The 18,589-nt window shown below is 53.9% G+C and overlaps 1 protein-coding gene across 11 annotated transcripts in view; it reads right to left on the reverse strand.

Annotated features, from left to right (window-relative positions):
* Nucleotides 1-2,987, reverse strand: part of PCBP3 (poly(rC) binding protein 3) — a 233,078-nt gene extending 230,091 nt beyond the window's left edge. For 3 of the 11 annotated variants that reach the window (XM_040264813.1, XM_040264799.1, XM_040264740.1), the window contains exon 1: nt 2,791-2,987. The gene's annotated coding sequence lies outside the window, so the exon portion shown is untranslated. The remainder of the gene's footprint in view (nt 1-2,790) is intronic. The other 8 variants (XM_040264758.1, XM_040264767.1, XM_040264731.1 and 5 more) reach the window with 4 other exon arrangements.
* Between the last annotated feature and the right edge of the window lie 15,602 nt (nt 2,988-18,589).

The raw sequence follows: 18,589 nt of genomic DNA on the forward strand, positions 1-18,589 counted from the left end.
ACTCTTCTTTAATAGTGTGAATCCTGAAATTCATTTTAAAACTCCAAAACCACACTCAGACTGGAAAGGAAATTTGAGACAAAAAAAAGAAAAAAAAGAAAACCCCGAAATAAACGGGCTAGTATTCAGCACCATGGACAGTGGGGCTGGGCGCTTTTAAGAGTCTCTGCAGCCAGAACTGACAACTAACACCAGAGCCCTCCCGAAATCTACAGTATTCATTCTAATGTTTAACTTGGGATTGATTACAATACACGAGCAGGTATTTTTCTTTGTTATGGCCTGAAGGACAGCCTTTTTTACCAAAGGGATGCACAACTTTCATCTACCAAAATCTGCTTTGTGACCACGTTCACAATAAAGCCCTGAGATTTCTGTGAACATAGGAATAACTTTGCCATTGACTCAGGACTACAGGTCCAGGAAGTGAAACTGCTGGAATAGAAACAGTGTCCAACCTTGAATGGCTAGACTGTTTCAAGGACCTTGTGGGACTTCTGCAAATATAAACACTGCATGCTCTTTTAAACATGGAACAAAAGAAATCCATATGGTGAAATTTTCTCATAAATACCTTTAAAATGTAATCATAAAACTGTGTATTTTCTCCAACTCTGAGTATTAATAAAGATATCTGGGAAAGTGATGTTGTAAAGTCCAACATTGCCACTAATTACCACCACCTGTGGCAATATCAGTCACAAAGCCCTGATTTCTACACAGGATACAGGATATCTAATCTTTTCAGCTAAAAAACAAAACAAAAACTCCTTTTTCCAGCAAACCTTTTTTCAAAACCTTATAATATTGAGTATTAGCTAAGAAAACGCATGTTATGCTTAGTCACTCCGTCGTGTCCGACTTTTTGAGACCCCATGGACTGTAGCCCACCAGGCTCCTCTGTCCATGGGTATTCTTCAGGCAAGAATACTGGGGTGGGTTGCCATGCATAAAGTTATATAAATCCTAACACACTTGTAATGAACTTGCACTGTGTAAATAACAGCATCTACAAACAAGAGAACATTAGTGCTCAAAAGTGACTAATGTCAGTCAATCACTGCACTTATATTTGAAGACCCCTTGATCTGGGTGGATCTCCAGGTCTGAACACACCACTCACAACTACTCCAGTTCCTCTGATGTAAAGATCAATGAGATTGTTTCAGATTCTTCCAGCAACCCCTCCAGAGTGTCACTGTTCTGCAAACAGTCCCTGGGCCAAAATGCACATCTCTGAGACATTTTATGATGATATGAGTTGTTCCTGTGCGTGAGAGGACTGGAAGTCAGTTTTCTTCAATAGGAAAGTACCTTTGCACACTTCCTTTGGTTCCCAATTGTAAAGACAAGTTCAAAGAACAGAAACGGGGCAACAGCTCACCCCTGATAGCAAATTAAATTCTGGAAGGATGAGGGCAACCTGTGCCAGAGGAATGGTGTGAACTGCATGGTCTGTTTATTACCCAGTCTAGTCTGTAAACGTCTCTCATCAAGGCCCTGCTACCCTAGGATTCTTTTTGGTCAATTACACATTAGAAATCCTCATCATCCCAGAGTGCCCTTAGCCCACATGCAGAGCCAAAGAGACCCAGAAGTCCGTGTTGCCTCAAAAGAAGGTGGGGAAAGATAATCAACCTCAGGCACAAGGTTTAAGACCCGGCTTTTCTTAACTTTCAAATTTGTTACACAAGTGCTTCGGAGTACTAAGCAAAAAAGTAGAAGCAGAGAAAAACACACACACACACTCTCAGTAAACAATACTTCCAGAGTGAAACATTTATGGGAACAATAAGAACACTTTTGGACCCACCCCCAAATAAAAGAAGAACATACAGCAACCAGAAGAGGGGGGCCGCACCGCCGTTGGTGCCCTGCTCCAGGCTCTGACACGGGTCACGGAGGGAGGCAGATGCGAGTCGAGGCGGCAGATGCTGGGCGTGTGAGCGAAGGGGACACAAAGGGCACCCGCGGATCCCCTCTCTCGGTCCCGGCGCCGCCCCGAGCTCCCCACGCCCCTTCCCTCCCCTGGGCCCGCCGCCCCAAGCCCAGCGCCAACCATGCGCTTTCCCTCACATCTTTCCTCTGTCAGACGCGACGAAACTTACACCGTTTTGAAATCTGAGCTTCCTGAAGTCCAGAGCAGACCTGCGGCGGACACCGGCTGACAGGCCAGCCTGAACCCCGCGATCCTTGTTTACAACTTCTGATCGCGGAGGGCGGCCCAGGCGGGGTCCGCGCTTCGCCGAAGCCGCGCTGTCACTTCACTCAGAAACCCTCCCGACGCCCAGTTTCCGTCCGGATCGGCTATCCCGTGAGCTCACAGCGCGGCCCCGGCGCCAACTTGAGGAGCGGGCGCCGCCGGGTCCTCTGGGACCGCCCCGCCCCGCCCCGCCTCCGGCCCCGCCCCGCCCGGCCCACGACCCCGCGGCAGCCCAACTTGGTCCGGGCCCCACGGGGGTCCGCCGCGCTCTCCGCGGAGCTCGGTCTGGCGGAAACCTGCCCGGTCCGAACCCCGAACCCGGTCACGGGTTCCCGACCCCTGGTTCGACCTCGATCTCGGCTCGACCTCGACCCCAGTTAGGGGTCTGGGGCCCCGATTGGAACCACGATCCCCCGCGCCGATCCCGGCCAGGACTCCGACCCCCGACCCCTGATTCTTGTTCTCGATCCCTGGTTACGATCCCGGCTCGACCCTGGCCGGGACCCCTACCCTCGACCCCCGACCCCGGCCCCGGACTTCAGCCGATTCCCCACCCCCGATCCCCGGCCCTGCCCGCTATCACTCACCTGTCCCGCGGCAGAGGGCGTGTCCGCGGGCCGGCCCACGGGAGGGCGGCCGGGGCGGGGCTGGGGGTGAGGACTGAAGATCCCGGTGGTGCCTGAGCCTGAGGCGACCAAGCCTGAAGCGACTGAGGCGACTGAGGCGGCAGTAGCTGCTCCTGGCGCTTCTGGCGAGGCACTGCGCGCGGCGTGGGCCCGCCCCCTCTGAGTCGCTGACCAATCCTGCGCCGCGCGCCGCCGCTGGCCCCGCCCCGTCGAGGAGCAGGTCCTCGCGAAAGCGGGCCCCGCGGGCCAATCGAACAGCGGAACGGCGACGAGTACAGCCAATCGGAGCTCAGGAAGCTCCGCAGAAAGAAACCAATTAGCGTGGCCGGGGCAGGGCGGGGCCATGGGAGGATCACCTTTGGGGCGGGGCCAGATCCGGGCGGAGCCCAATGCGGGGAGGGAGACGTCAATGGCAAGGGGCGGGGCCTAGAGCTGGCAGGTCCACCCACCGGGGCGGTGACGAGGGAGAGGCAAGGGGGCGGGTCCACAGCTTGGGTTGGGTGGGGAGGGCCCCAGAACCGGGCGAGGAGGAGGGGAGTTGTGCAAGGTAGGTTGAGACCATCAGTGGGGAGGAGGCGGACTACTGCGTGGGGGCGTGGCCTGGGCGGGTCCCGGGACCGTAGAAGTAGGAGCAGGGGGAGGAGTGTATAGGTGGGGGCGGAGGGAAAGGGTGGGTCCCTGCAGGGACAGGGGCGGGGCCTGGACGGTCTGAGATGCCAGCCCCCTGCACCCGCCAGGTGCGCGCCTGCCCTCGCTCCGCCCCGGGTGCAGGGTCCTGCGTTGGTGGCGAAAGCGGGACTCCGCCCCGCCATCCCCCCGCCTGACACGAGCCAGACCCCCTCTGTCCCGGTGCCCGCCTGGTGCCCCTTGTCCCGCTCCGCCGAATCCCAAGTCTGGCCGCACATGTCCGCCTACCCGCCTAGCAGACCCAGGACGCGGTGCGCTTGCACATGTATGTTCTCAGGGGCCTGGTCAGCACACCTGTCCGCAGGTGACAGGAGGGGGCTGTGGATGTCTCAGGTGTTTTTTTACCCTTTTTTCTATCCCTCCTGAACTGCGTTCTGCTTTACTTTGTTTCTATTGTGGTCATTTTCGAGGCACTGAACCCCAGTGTCCCATCCCTGCCTTACGGCTATTCTTAGCAGAGGATTATTCTTGCAGCCCACCTACTAAAGACTCGAGCCAGGTCACAGGTACTGCCGCTGGTGATGCCGCCCTTGACCGGGCAGGGGAGCCAGCAGGGTTCTGGGACGTTGCCCTCCCCCAGAACCCCTGTCCAGAGCTGGACCCCCCCTCCCCGGATCCATGAGGGAATGCCCCTCAGCCCAGCCCAGCCTCCTTAGGCCTTGTAGAAGTGGAGGGGTCAACCAGAAGGCCAGATACCTCCAGGACGGAAGGACTTCTGACCCCAGGTCCCAGCAGCTCAGGCCACCACGCCGGGGCTTGGGGATTAGCCTGGGAACACAGCCTCATCCTCTGCGCAGTCCTGTTCACGGCCCCATCAGTACCGTTTGCTCCTGAAGGGGAGCAGGAGGCATTTCCCAGGCCTTTCCTCTGTGAACTCCTTTGTGGATTGCTGGAAGCTGACACTCTCAAAGTCACCATTATGACCTCTTCTTTCTGAGGAAGCATTAAAAGTGATCCTAGCGCCCAGAACCTCACCACAGTATGCAAAGGACCCCACTGACACCCAGAGGAGACAAAGCTGGGCAACTCAGAAAGCTGGCACTGTCCACCCCAGACACGGGGCGGCAGTCCGTGAAAGCACAGGGTGGGGGGTGGGGCAGGAAGAGCTGTGTGCTCATTTGTCTTCACACGTCACTTGTGTGATACACAGACAAGCTTTAAGAAAGAAAGAGCCTAGGCTGGAGGGCTGTGGGTGGGCCCACGGAAGGGCAGCAGCACTGGGGGAGGCTGGAGTCCCAGCAGCATGTGGGGTGTGAGTCCTCCCTAAGAAGAGGGTCTCTGTCTCAGCCACGCAGGGGGCACCTGTCACACTTCTCCCAGCAGGGACACGTGGTTAACTGTGTGCCCTGGAAGGACCACCGCTGGGGGAGGGAGGAAGGTACAGCAGGAGAAGAAGGTGGTGGAGGCCCTGGCTGGGTGGTCCCGAGGAGACATGAGGCTGGAAGTGAACAAATGGGGCAAGGGCAGGCCTCAGCCCCAGAAGAGGGAGCCCAGAGACCAGGGCTGTAAGAATGTGCTGTGTCCTGAATGGGGCTTAACCTCACCTTGACTTTGCAGGCAGGGGTCGGGGCAGAGGCACCCTAGGACCTTACTCCAGAGGCCAGAACAGGGCGGGGGTGCAGGCAGAGCACCCTCAGCCCACCCCCTCCCCTCAGATTACAGGCTGCCAGCCGCCCACTTCCCCGTCCTCTCCAGGAGCCCTCGGTCTCTCAGCTGCCTTCATCGCCTCCTGAGACACAGTTAGTCATTAGGAAAGTAATGATAGTGTTTTCAGGACAGCATGTTGGACCCTAACAACTCTCAATTATTTCCAGTTCCTGCCAGCCCCAGGAGGAAGAAAGCCGCTCTTCTTGTGCCTCCGCCCTTGACACACAAGACAATCCATGTTGCTGGCATATTATCATAGGTTAGCAGATCTCTGAAAGCCAGGCTGCGCAAGGGAGCAATCCCCATGCCCGTGCCACAGCAGCTGGGCGCCTGGAGTGGGTCTAGGCTCCTCCCCTCTAAGCAGGTTGCCCTGCCTCAAACTCTGCCCTGAGTTCCAGCCGCTTCCCCTCCACAGGCCCTGAGGACGCACGTATGTGCACCCTTTAGATCACTGTTACCACCACCATCCTTCCCATGAGAAGCACCTCCAGGGGCCCATGTTTATAAATAACTCCCCGGTGTCTTGTTGGGGGCACAGGGAGCTGGGAGAGAAGGGACCACGTAATTATCATCTGCTTGGAATGATGTCAGATGAAGCCCAGCACTCAGCCTTCCTGACTCTCACACACACCCCAGCGGCTGGAGAGTGGGGGAGGCTGGGAGGGGGTGAAGATCAGTCAGCTGAAAGGGTGGGAACACAGCTAAGAGCAGAAAGCAGTCCTGAAGTAATCTGTGCCAACATCCTCCCAGATGTGAGGCCCCCCCACCCCGGTGCCCTCATGCACAGCCCCCAGCAGCCCTGCCACGCGGAGAGGTCTGGAGCATTTGACCTGAGTCTGCTGTGGGCCTAGGGCGTCACTGGCCTTCCGCAGTGAGAACTCACGTGGTACTCACGACCACCCCAGTGCTTAGCCTGAACCAAGTGACACAGTTTGCCCAGCGCGGACTGAGGTGCTGTTGCTAAAATCCCCTTCACAGAGCCAGAGGCAGAAGGGCCTTCCGAGGCCCCCAGCCCAGTTCCTGCTGCCCTGGCTGGCTCACAGGTGACTCTGATTGCCAAGTGATGGAGTGAAAGTCGGAAAGCTAGTAAACCAGTCTGTGCCCAAGCTGCCCTGGTTAGGGGTGTACATCGGCTGCACAAACAGTGCATCTCATGTGACCCAGAGTCGAGGGCACGAACCTGCCCTACCTCACCTCACTGCTATAGCATCTGGCTGTGATTGGATGAGGGGCAATTGAGGGGGCCCTGTCCCCTGGCCCATAACCAGGGGCAGAGGCTGCACCTGCCCAGAGCAGAGCCAAGCCAACCAGGGTCCGAGGTGCCCCAGCTGGGGTGAAGTGACAGTGCACATGTGCACCACAGGCAGGAGAGAGCGGCATGGGGGGCATCCGAGGGAGACACGCAAGAAGGGAGAGAAGGGCTCGCCAGCAGGCGCTGAGGCCGCCAGGACTCCGCCTCGCTGTCTTCACGCCTCCCTGTACCTGAACCAAAGGCTGCCCCATGTCTGTGTGCCCGAGAGACACTGTCCCCTCAGATTTCTACGACATTCAGCAGAGAGTCCTGTGGATCTGAGGGACCAGAGGCCACAAACTGTCCTCGAGGTAGACGTGGAAGGTACCCCTGCTGCTGGGAAGCTGGATTCAGATCACGTGTGGAAGCAGGGGCTCTGAACCCCGAAGGACGCACACCCTGGGGGTGAACAGGGCTCTTCTTTGCACCTGTGAGAAAAATTCCAGCCCATCGGCTCAGGTGTCAGCCTGGAATGAGCACGTCTGTGCCCCACAGTCTGTTGTGACAGAGGCAGGGGCTCGCCCTGCACTCCATCACCCTCAGTGCACTGGGCTCAGCCGCCTCCGCGCTCTTGGCCCCGCACACGAGAGCCCGTGAGTCACGACTGCCCTTGACTGCACCTCCCAGCTCTGAACAGTCAGGCTTCGGGGGCCAACAAGCCCCTTCCAGCAGGGAGAGACAAAGAGACAGAGAAACAGAGAGACAGACCGAGACAGAGAGAGAACAGAGAGAAAGAGACACACACACAAACAGAAATACTGAGAGAACAGAGACAGAGAGACACAGAGAGACATGGAGACGGAGAGACGCAGAGAGAGAGAGACAGAGGCAGAGAGAGACAGGCAGAGACGAGGAACAGAGAGACAGAAAGAGAGACAGAGGCAGAGGCGGAGACCGACAGAGAGACAGACACAAACACAGAGAGAGAGAGAGAGGATAGGAGAGGGGGACTGGCCCTGCCCCCAAGCCCCAGACCCTCTGCTGCCTCCCCTCCCCCACTGCAAGCAGAGCAGCCCCGCTTTTGTCTTTCTCCTGAGCAAGATTTCTGATATTTTGCGTAACAAGAAAGTCTGTGTTGCCTTCTCTTCGCTCAGAAAAGAAACACGCGTCTGCACACACCTCCCGAGCAGCAGTGACGTCATGGCTCATCCGGACTTTATTTCAGGAAGACTTTCAGCTCTGGGAAAGTATCAGCCAGAGCCCCGGCCCTTCTCCCTGAGGGCGCCTGGGCTCCTCAACGACAACTCTACCTTTGTCTCTGTCTCCGCAGCCCTCCCTCCACGCAGGGCTTCAGGAGGAAGTCGCTGGTCCCCGGGGTTGGGTGGGGTGGGCTCTCAAGCTCCGCGCTACAAACACCTAAGGCTCTAAAAAAACTATTAATCGGCTGCTTTTTTGCTGAAGTTCACGTGAGCCTTTTCTGTTGATATAAATAATCACGTCTCCGTTGTGTCCGACTCTTTGCAACCCCATGGACTGTAGCCCACCAGACTCCTCCATCCATGGGATTCTCCAGGCAAGAACCTACCCATGGAGTGGGTAGCCATGCCCTCCTCTAGGGGATCTTCCCAACCCAGGGATGGAACCCAGGTCTCCTTATTTGCAGGCGAATTCTTTACCTTCTGAGCCACCAGAGAATCCCCAAATAACATCAGTGGAGACAAATTTGAATACATACAACTGCCTATTGAATGTTCTGTCATAGAAAGAGGAGGAGGGGATAGGCTCGACTACTGCCCCCAAGCCTCTTGTTATTTGGAACCCCCAATTTTCTTAGGCTCCAGTTAGTCTTCATTTCTCTGCTGTACTGCCCTCCACTTTACTGGACTCTACTCCTTCTGTCAAAGACCTCTGGTAAGAATAGTAAAGTGAAAGTTCAGAAAAGTAAATGTTGAAAAATTACCATTAAAAATTAAATTTGGGGGAGAAGCCCTCATTGTGAAAGGATCACAAACTGATTTGGCTCCCAGAGGGGTCTGTGAACCCCCTCTCCCAATTACCAGCCAAGTGGGTGGGGTGGTGAGGGGGCGTCAGCAAACCCACAAACAAACACAAGGTGACCAAGAAACATCACAAGTTCTCAAAGGTGCCCTGCCCACTGCCCTGAAGGTGAAGAGCCAGGACCCACACAAGGCCGTGCGGACAGAACCAGAGCAGCAAATGGGTTCCCTTGGCAGGTGGAGTGCAAAGGCAGGTCCCTTCCCCTCCAACTGGACATCCAGACAAGCCCGAGGTCAGTCCCTCCCCACCCCCATGTGCCATGCTCAGTGGCCCAACTGAGGGACGGGCCGCTGTGTCCTCACCCCTCTTGCTCCTGCTGAGGAGGACCTTGATCCCGGTCAGTCGGGCACATCTCCTTCCCCACCTCTGCGGCAGGCCCAGCTCAGGTCCTGAGGGTGGAGGCAGAGGGGCCTCTGCTTTCACGGTCCCAGTCCCAGCCACACGCTGCTCCAGCACACATGGGAACACTGGCGCATGACTCTGGAACTCTCTGGTGACACGGTGCACCCCCTAGGTGGCAGCAGCCAGCCTAGTGAGGATGGGGGGAAGACTGGCTATAGCTCAGCTGAGGCACCAGCTCTGGCCTGCACCCCACAGGATTCAATCACCATCCTCAGGGCACAGGGTCTGTGCTGAAATGGGGGTCAATGAGTGGCGCCAAGCCTCCAGTACCTCAAACCCAGGAAGGCAATCGGCTGGCTACTTGCCACCAGCAGGCAGCGCCACCTGGGCTCCACCCACCGGGGAGAGGGAGGGCACCTCTTTGATTTGTCGGAGCGAGACTGATGAAGCTGAGTGCTGAAGAATTGATGCTTTCAAGCTGTGGTGCTGGAGAAGACATTTGAGAGTCCCTTGGACTGCAAGGAGATCAAACCAGTCAATCGTAAAGGAAATCAACCCTGAATATTCATCGAAAGGACTGATGCTAAACCTGAAGCTCTAATAAATACTTTGGCCACCTGATGTGAAGAGCTGACTCATTGAAAAAAACCCTAATGCTGGGAAAGATTAAGGGCAGTAGGAGAAGGGGGTGATAGAGGATGAGATGGTTGAATGGCTTCACTGACTCAATGAACAGGAGTTTGAGCAAACTCCAGGAGGGAGGTAGTGAAGGACAGGGAAGCCTGGTGTGCTGCAGTCGATGGGGTCGCAAAGAGTCAGACACTACTGAGCACTGAACTCAATAACAAATCATGATGAATGCAAGGCTCTGCTCCACTTGCCTCTCCCAGTGCAGTGGGGTTTATGGAGGGAGCCCACCCTGGCTTCTCTGTGGCCCCACAGCCTCAAGCCCTTCCCACCCCGCCTCTTCCCACCTACAGCATGTCCCACACTTGGGGTGGACAACCCAGCCCACTGAGCCAAGTTTTGTCCACCACATTTGAAAACAGCCCCTGCTTGGCCTGCCGCAGCCCAGGGGACACACTGGTAACTGAGTCTGCCCTAGGGACACTCTGTAGGAAGTCTGGCAGCAAGTCTCAGGGTGGGGAACCACAGGGTGTGGTCCATAAGGCAGGGACACGGGATCCGCATGGATGCCTCCCCAGGCCCCTGTTGGTACTACAGGGAGAGGCGGACCAGGCCAGAGGAGTCTAAGGGGCCGTGTTCCAGGGGACCTGTGCCCGGTGATGTGGCTTCCCAGACGCTGCTGCTTCACTTTATAAGTGCTTGAGCAGGTACACGTGCATTCACCCCTGTGCATAGTGCACACACACCTGTGTGCACATGTACACCTATGGGCACACACAGGCACCTGCATGCACATACCTGCACACACACACACCTGTGCACACATACACACCTGCATGCAAGCACACCTGTGCACACACATACACAGGCAGCCCGCAGACAACACTGACACCGCAAGCCCAGGTGGGGCTGAATGGTACTGCTGGCCTGGCGGCTCCACAGCCTCGCAGGCCACCTGGGGATGCAGAACCAACTGCAGGATCTGTGTCGTCATCAGGACTGGGAGCTGGGAGCTGTTGAGCATTTTCAACAAAAGAGTAGAAGAGCTCTCGTAATCTTCAGGTGAAAAGAAGGTTTTTTTTTTTTAATTAATTAATTAATTTATTTTTTATTTTACTTTACAATTCTGTATTGGTTTTGCCATACATTGACATGAATCCACCACAGGTGTACGTGCGTTCCCAAACATGAACCCCCCTCCCACTACCCTCCCCACAACATCTCTCTGGGTCATCCCCATGTACCAGCCCCAAGCATGCCGTATCCTGCATCGGACTTAGACTGGCGATTCAATTCTTACATGATATTATACATGTTTCAATGCCATTCTCCCAAATCATCTCACCCTCTCCCTCTCCCTCTGAGTCCAAAAGTCCGCTATACACATCTGTGTTTTGCTGTCCTGCATACAGGGTCATCATTGCCATCTTTCTAAATTCCATATATATGTGTTAGTATACTGTATTGGTGTTTTTCTTTCTGGCTTACTTCACTCTGTATAATCGGCTCCAGTTTCATCCATCTCATCAGAACTGATTCAAACGTATTCTTTTTAACGGTTGAGTAATACTCCATTGTGTATATGTACCACTGCTTTCTTATCCATTCATCTGCTGACGGACATCTAGGTTGTTTCCATGTCCTGGCTATTATAAACAGTGCTGCGATGAACACTGGGGTACATGGGTCTCTTTCAATTCTGGTTTCCTCCGTGTGTATGCCCAGCAGTGGGATTGCTGGGTCATAAGGCAGTTCTATTTGCAATTTTTTAAGGAATCTCCACACTGTTCTCCATAGGGGCTGTACTAGTTTGCATTCCCACCAACAGTGTAGGAGGGTTCCCTTCTGTCCACACCCTCTCCAGCATTTATTGCTTGCAGATTTTTGGATCGAAGATATTCTGACTGGTGTGAAGTGGTACCTCATTGTGGTTTTGATTTGCATTTCTCTAATAATGAGTGATGTTGAGCATCTTTTCATGTGTTCAGGAAGGTTTTTAAGAGTTTAAAATAACTTCCCTTTAAAAAAAAAAAAAAAAAACAGGTTCTGTGCTCCGAAAACCAATGTTTGAACTGTTTTTTACTTCATATGAATTTGTAGCTAAAAACTTGTTAAATCTATCACTTTTAATGTTCTCATATTTGCTCAGTTTTAAAATACAGAAACATTTTTTTCTAATTTGTTAAAAAATTTTCTAAGTAAAAACTTTCAGTGAGTTTTGAATCCATTTGTTGAAAATATACCAATGCAGCTCTTAGTTTGTAAGAACTGCGACTAGTCCCACTGTGCTGTACTTAGCCGTTCAGTTGTGTCTGACTCTGTGACCCTATGGACTGTAACCCGCCACGCTCCTCTGTCCATGGGATTCTCCAGGCAAGAATACTGGAGTGGGTTGCCATGCCCTCCTCCAGGGGATCTTCCCAACCTACAGACTCTTATGTCTCCTGCACTGGCAGGCAAGTTCTTTACCACTGAGCCTCCTGGGAAACAATTAGTCCCAGGGAAGATGGAAATTCACCAGCTGAATCTCACCGAAGAATTTGCATAACTTATGGATGGACAGAAACAAACTATTGCAATTTTGTATGTGCAGCCTATGACACTCTGGTTCATTTGAATTTACATATTTCAGGAGCTGTTCTCTTCAGCTCTGGCAGCCAAGCATCCAGAGAAGCCCGCTTCTGCGAAGAGCCTGGATGAGGTGTTAGAAGGGACAAGCATCTTTGTTCACACTAGCCTCCTGAAATAGCATCATAATTATTCATCTTAAATTAGTAATAATGTTAAACTGAGTGCAAAATGTTTTTAATAATAAATGGACACTTTGAAAGATTTTTAATATCATTTTATCTCATCCTTTCTCATTTTAGTATATATGTTTTCTTGTGTATTTAATATTTTAGCACAGTTGGTCATGTACATATTTTTTTAACTAGATCACATACATTGGGGAGAATTTGTTCAGATGCTTTTTACTGATTGGTAGATGATTCAAAAAAAGTTTTAAGACCACTCACCAGATTAAAGAGTTGTATAAAAATATTTTTACATAGTTTTAAAAAATACACAAAGTGCCAAAAGGAAAACTGGAAACGGCAAAAGAAATGCCAGGAGTTATACATGGACGACGTTTGCTATTCTTATTCAGAGCGCAGGAAGCCATCCCTCCCTGTCATGTGGGGACAGTGACAGCCGTCTGTTGGGGGCCCGTGGGGATGGAGTTACTGGATGTCATTGGTGCTACTGAAGGCGCCTGTTCTTCTGAGGTTGAATGGCAGGAACTTGCCACTGCGTCGCGGTGGCTGACCGCGCTCTCTTGGAGCGGTGAGGAGAGCACACAGCCCACAGTTGTTCTTCCCCCAGGTCCTTCCTGGACATGCAGCTTGCCCATGAGGGAGGGATACGTGTGTCCACTCCCCTGGCCCAGACGGGGTGGACCAGGTGGTGTGTGACGTGTGAGGCCAGGCAGGACCAGGCAGTACAGCTCTTCCCTAGCTCTCTCGGGCCACCTGCCCTGGAGCCCTGTGGCAGAGGGCAAGGCTGGCCTGAAGCTGCCGAATGGAGAGGCCACACAGAGAGACATGGGGACACAGTGGGAGCTCTGTGGAGCCCGGGGCCAGACCCAGCCATGAGCCAGCCTTCAGAGGTCTCCCAGCTGTCGTCCAATGCCAGTGATGGGGAGCCGCCTGGAGGAGACCCATCCATCCTGAGCCTAGCAGACAGGGACAAGCGATGGCTGTTGCTTTAAACCCCTATATGTTAGGGTAACTGTTTCCCATGTGGCAGACTGGCTTGATGTGTGAAGCTGGTGACCTTGTTCTCTCAAGAGCTATGGGGTGTGCCCCACAACCCTGCCCCCACCTGCCGAGGATCTCACCGAGGGTGGGCAGCTTATCACTGCATTTTACTAAAAACAAGAGAAACAGCCACACACCACCAACCACGCCTGTGCCTTTAAAGTTCTGTAAAAGTAGAATTTTAATCAACCCAAAGCTGGGACAGGCCCTCCTAAGCCCTAGGATTAACAGCTCAGCAGTGCAGCAGTCTGGAGTTGGGGAGCAGGGGAGATTGTCCTCCAGAGGATCCAGTCCCCAGAGCCAGGAAGCAGGCATCTCAGCAGGAGCTGGGCCCCACAGCGCCGTGTCCTGTCACTCCCTGCATTTCTCACGATGACACTTACTTTGGGACAAAACTCCGTATTAAAATGTTCGAGGGGGAAATCTGCAGATCATCTTGACAGGGATGAAGTGACTGATCCTTTCTGGGAGTTGATGTCACAGCAACGGGTGGGGCCGGGGGGGGCTTCCGGATTAAACCCTGGGTTCTGGAAACGGCACACTGTGCTCCCCGCCTGTCACTTGAAACTGAGGTATTTGGCTTAAGCTTATTTTCCTCCTAAGCTGCCCGGCACAGACTCTGCCCAGAACAGCTTTGCCAAGCAAAGATGTTTATTTCCTGAGTTGCGGAAATCCATACCCCTCTGAGCGACCTGCTTACGTGAGAAGTTAAGTAATGAAATGCCGGCCCAGCAGATGGGACCGCCGAGGGTCTGATGTACCCTGAACCCCACCACCAGCCAACCCCTGCGTCTGCTTGCAGTCCTCTTACCTCCCAGGGTGATCTCAGAGTTCTGTTGGGAGTGTGGGACCACATGGCCAGGGCAGGTCTCACTGTCCGTCCACACAGTGGGGAGGGCCAGGCCTGAGGAATCTCCCCCTCTGCCTTCCTCCCAGACAGCGGGCATAGTCCGGGAGGGCAGCAAGCCCCCTGTGTCACCACCTCTGGCCCATGGCTCAGGCATCCTCTCAGCCCAGTTCCCTCTCTTCAGAGGGCCAAGGACACCACATCCTGATGGGGTACAGGCTCACGTGGAAAGCAAACAGCATCACTCGTTATGTGAAATGCTTCAAGAGCAGGGACCCGCCAGACCATGGGGCGAGCTGTCTGGGGGGCAGCCCCCCTGTCTAAAGGCTTGCTGGAGCTGAGTGTGTGTCAGCAGGACTGTGAGCCCATCCTGGGACCCAGACGTGCTGCCACCCTGCTGTCCAGTAGGTTCTGAGCATCAGTTGTGGAGAAGAGGGAGCCGAGTCAGAAGGAAGAGGGAGGGAGCGCAGAGGCCTGGAGTGTTTGTGGGAGGCTCCTCCACCCTCTGTTGCAAACTAAAACATGGCCACTTCCGCCAGGCCTCTCCTCCAGCCTGTCCCCGCTGGAGCTGGGTGACCTCACATGGGAAAAGGGCCCCGTGTGTGGGGTTCAGTCAAAGATGTCGAGATGAGAGATGGTTCTGGATTATCAGGTGAGCCCTCCCTGCCCTTGTGCCCTGGTAGAGAGCAGTCCAGGGAGCTCTGACTACAGACAGAAGGGCAACGATGACCACGGAGGGAGGGTGGGCTGAGTGACAGGGCCACAAGTCGAGGGAGGCTGGGAGCCTCCAGGATCTGGGCGAGCGCAGAGCCTCTGAGGTCAGTGTGGCCCTGCCCCACCCTGATTGCTGCCCGGTGATCCTGATTTCAGCCTCTGGCCTCCGGAGTGTGAGACAGTAACTTTGTGTTGCTGCAGGTCATCGTGTCTGTGGGGTGTTGTCACGGAGGGCCCAGGGCTGGGGGAGGTGGGCTAGTGCACTGACCACAGGAGCAAGAGGCCAAGATGAGAGGTGAGTGGTGGGCACTGTGTGGGGCCAGCCCCATGAGGATGAGAGTCCAACTCTCAGTCCATCCCCCTGGGGACACCCTGCCTCTCAGAAGAGAAGGCCAGGCTGGGCCTTGCAGATGAAAACCCACCCCGGCCCTGTTTGCTCCGGAAGTTCTGTGTTCTCATGAAATCACTGGTTCTGCTTAACAACCAGTTGGGTTTCCCTGGTGGCTCAGATGGTAAAGAATCCGCCTTTAATTCAGGAGACCTGGGTTTGATCCCTGGGAAGATCCCTGGGGTACTGGAGCTACCCACTCCAGTATGCTTCCCTGGGGAATTTCATGGACCAAAGAAGCCTGGCTATATAGTCCATGCAGTCTCAAAGAGTCAGACACGACTGAGCGACTAACACTATACTTAACATGACTTTGGCATGCAGTGTGGTCCCCATCCGGGGATGTTCACCTGAGTGAAGTGACAGCAAGAGGGCACCGATAGAGTCTACGACGCTTTGTCTCCTGACAAACTCTTGACAAGTTTGCACCACCACCGGCATGCTTTTATTTTCTAACTTTTCCCACAGGGTGCCATACACAGGGCAAATGCATGAGTGCGGAGTGGGGTGACTCTCTTTACCAGCGGAGCCAGAACACCAGGCAGGAAGCAGGATGTGGTCAGCACACAGCCCCTCCCTGACCCCCAGTGACCCCCGAGGATGCTGCAGCCCATGTGGAAAGCAGGCGGCCCACACAAGGAGCCGGCTGCACTCAGTCTGATTCCCTCTACAGAGGCGAGGGCACAGATGGTTGCTGGCGGACATGCCCCCCGAAATTAAGAGGCTGGGTCCATGCCTCCTGCCTCCAGGGATAAATTCCTCGTCATCTCCCCGGCTCTGCTCGCCAAAGGACTGGGCTGTTCGTTGAAGCAGCAGTGCCCCATTTCTGTATCAGCTCTGCTGCATAACCAGTCACCTCAGAACTCAACAGCTTAAATCAGCACGCGCTACTTAGCCCTGCACATCAGCAGGTCAGCCACACTAGCCGACCCTGGACTCTGCTGAGTCTTGGGGCACTTTGCCCATTTCCCACCCTCGTCCGATCCTGCACCCTGTGGTTTCAATACGGCATATTCTTTAATCCCATGAAAGTGAAGTGAAAGTGAAAAGTCGCTCAGTCATGTCTGACTCTTTGTGACCCCATGAACTATACAGTCCATGGAATTCTCCAGGACAGAATACTGGAGTGGGTAGCTTTCCCCTTCTCCAGGGGATCTTCCCAACTCAGGGATCGAACCCAGGTCACCCACATTGCGGGCGGATTCTTTACCAGCTGAGCTATCAGGAAAGCTTCTTAATCCCATAAGAAGCTATTATTGTTGCTCTATGCATCCAGGTCATTGGATTCACCCACATCTTTCCTCTTCATCATCTTTCACCTCCCGTACCCTGTAGCACCCACCTGAGATCACAGTCCTTCCGTCTGCCAAGTACAAAGGATGAGCTTATCAGTTATCGGGGGGTTATGGAAATCTTTTACTGCACTTTTTCTCTCTGTCCTTGGTTTTCACTTGCTTACTTTGATGCTCCTAGGTGAGATTTTCCTTCAGTTTTCCTGCTTGGTGACTTTACTCCTTCTTGAATCTAGAGTTAGATATCTTTCATCAGTTTTAGGAAACTATCAGCCATTATCCCTTTAAATATTTCTTCGGCTTTTACTCTTAGACTTATGCCTTTCCCCTCTGTTACAAGCGTCCAGTCTTCCCCTTTCCCTGCATCACTCTGCTGCCTTCCAAAGCAGTTGTCCATGATGAGAAGGAAACTTACTAAGAGCTACACTGTGCGATCCATGAATCCACTGACCAGAGCCCCAGGGAACCACAGAGGAAGTCCATTGGAGCAGTCCTGTGGCCTCTGCCCCATGACCCTCCTTCATCTCTGGGGGTATGGCGAGTGCCCTGTGGGACCTCTGACAGTGCTCTGCCTTCTGCAATCATGGGTAGGGAAGGCTGGTTCTATCTTGCGGATGAAGATTAAATGTGCAACTTGTGCTCCGTGGAAATCTGGGGGGCAGGCCCTTTAAGGGCCTGGTCCTCTGCTCCCCCCAACCCACAGGGAAGGTCCTCACCTAGCACTGGAGGTCTGTCCCCATGAATGAGGAACAAAGCCCCACCCCCAGGCCAGCGGGGGCAGGCATGGGCTATGACCAGAGCCAAGCCTCCTCTCTGCGGGAAACCGCACGGTGCTCCCAGCCCCGGAGGTTTTGTGCTGTTCTGAAGGCTCTGACTTACATCTTATCTTTGCCCTTGCAGGTCTTAGGAGACAGCCTCTGTCAGACAGCGTTTGAGTCACTTCTGGGCTGATTTAAAATCTGATGCTCTTGGTGTGACGTGTTCCCAGCTAATAGCTGCCTGAGCAGAGTCAGGATGTCTTCCTTGTCTAAGCCACCGTCAGGTTCACTGCCTGGCCACCCGAGCTGGCAGCCTCAGTCACCCCACCTGCGTCCGCACAGCCACGCCATCCCTCTCCGAGGGCACCCTCCCTCTTGGGCACAGCGCCAGGGCGCTGTTCTTCTCCCTGAGCCGGGTGGCAGGGCTCTTGTTGTACCAGCAGAGGCTTCAGCCACAGCGTCCACTTCTCCCCGGGATCCAGACAAGAGTCTCTGACCCCCAGGGAACACAGCTGCCCCTCCCACCACTTCAGAGTGAAAAGACCTTGCGATGTTTGGTGGGGGGGTGGGGGAGAAATGGTGTGACCATCTCCAGGAGCTTGAAAAGGAAGAGCAGGGCCTGCTGGAGGAGAGAGAGGGAGGGGACAGGGCAGAAACCATCTGCAATGATGAGACACTAATGCAACTTGGTTCTTTTCCATGATTAATACAACTGACAAATCGAAAAGAAAAAAGTCACAAATTTCTTCTGCTTTCAGGCGTGAAAAGGTGGCCATCTCTGCAGGGCCTACAGGCATCAGAAGGTTAAGACAAGAATGTCAAAGCAACTTCCCACCAGAAGAAATGGATGATTTCTTGAAAACGCAACCTACGGAAATTGTCACATGCACATATAAACCCCAGGAAAGTCCTGTAACTATCACAGAAACTGAGCCTGTAAAGAAACACCTTCCTGCAAAGGAAATTCCTGGCCCTGAGGGTGGTGAGCTTTTCTTTAAGAGAGGACTTACTCCTGCAGGAAACAAACAAGGGAACCCACACAGCTCAGCTGAGGGGCCAGCACAGGCCTGCACCAAAACCCACAGGCCAGTGCTCCCCAGCAACATCACATGAAATGCTAAACTCACTTCTAGCATGTTGTACGCAGTGACTAAGAGCAACCAAAGTGACTGACAGACGAGAGGAGGGAAACCAGATTATCAGCTCAATAGCTGCAGGAAAAAAAATGGATCAAGTTCAACCTGTTCATGATAAAAAAAAAAAAAAAGAAATTAGAAAATTGGAAACAGAAGTCTCTCCCCTGCTGTTAAACAGCATCTTCAGAAACTCTACAGATGACATACTTGATGGTGAAAGACCGCCCCAGTCACCG

This window comes from Oryx dammah, unplaced genomic scaffold (assembly GCF_014754425.2).
Source record: "Oryx dammah isolate SB20612 unplaced genomic scaffold, SCBI_Odam_1.1 HiC_scaffold_2, whole genome shotgun sequence".
NCBI classification, from domain to species: Eukaryota; Metazoa; Chordata; class Mammalia; order Artiodactyla; family Bovidae; genus Oryx; species Oryx dammah.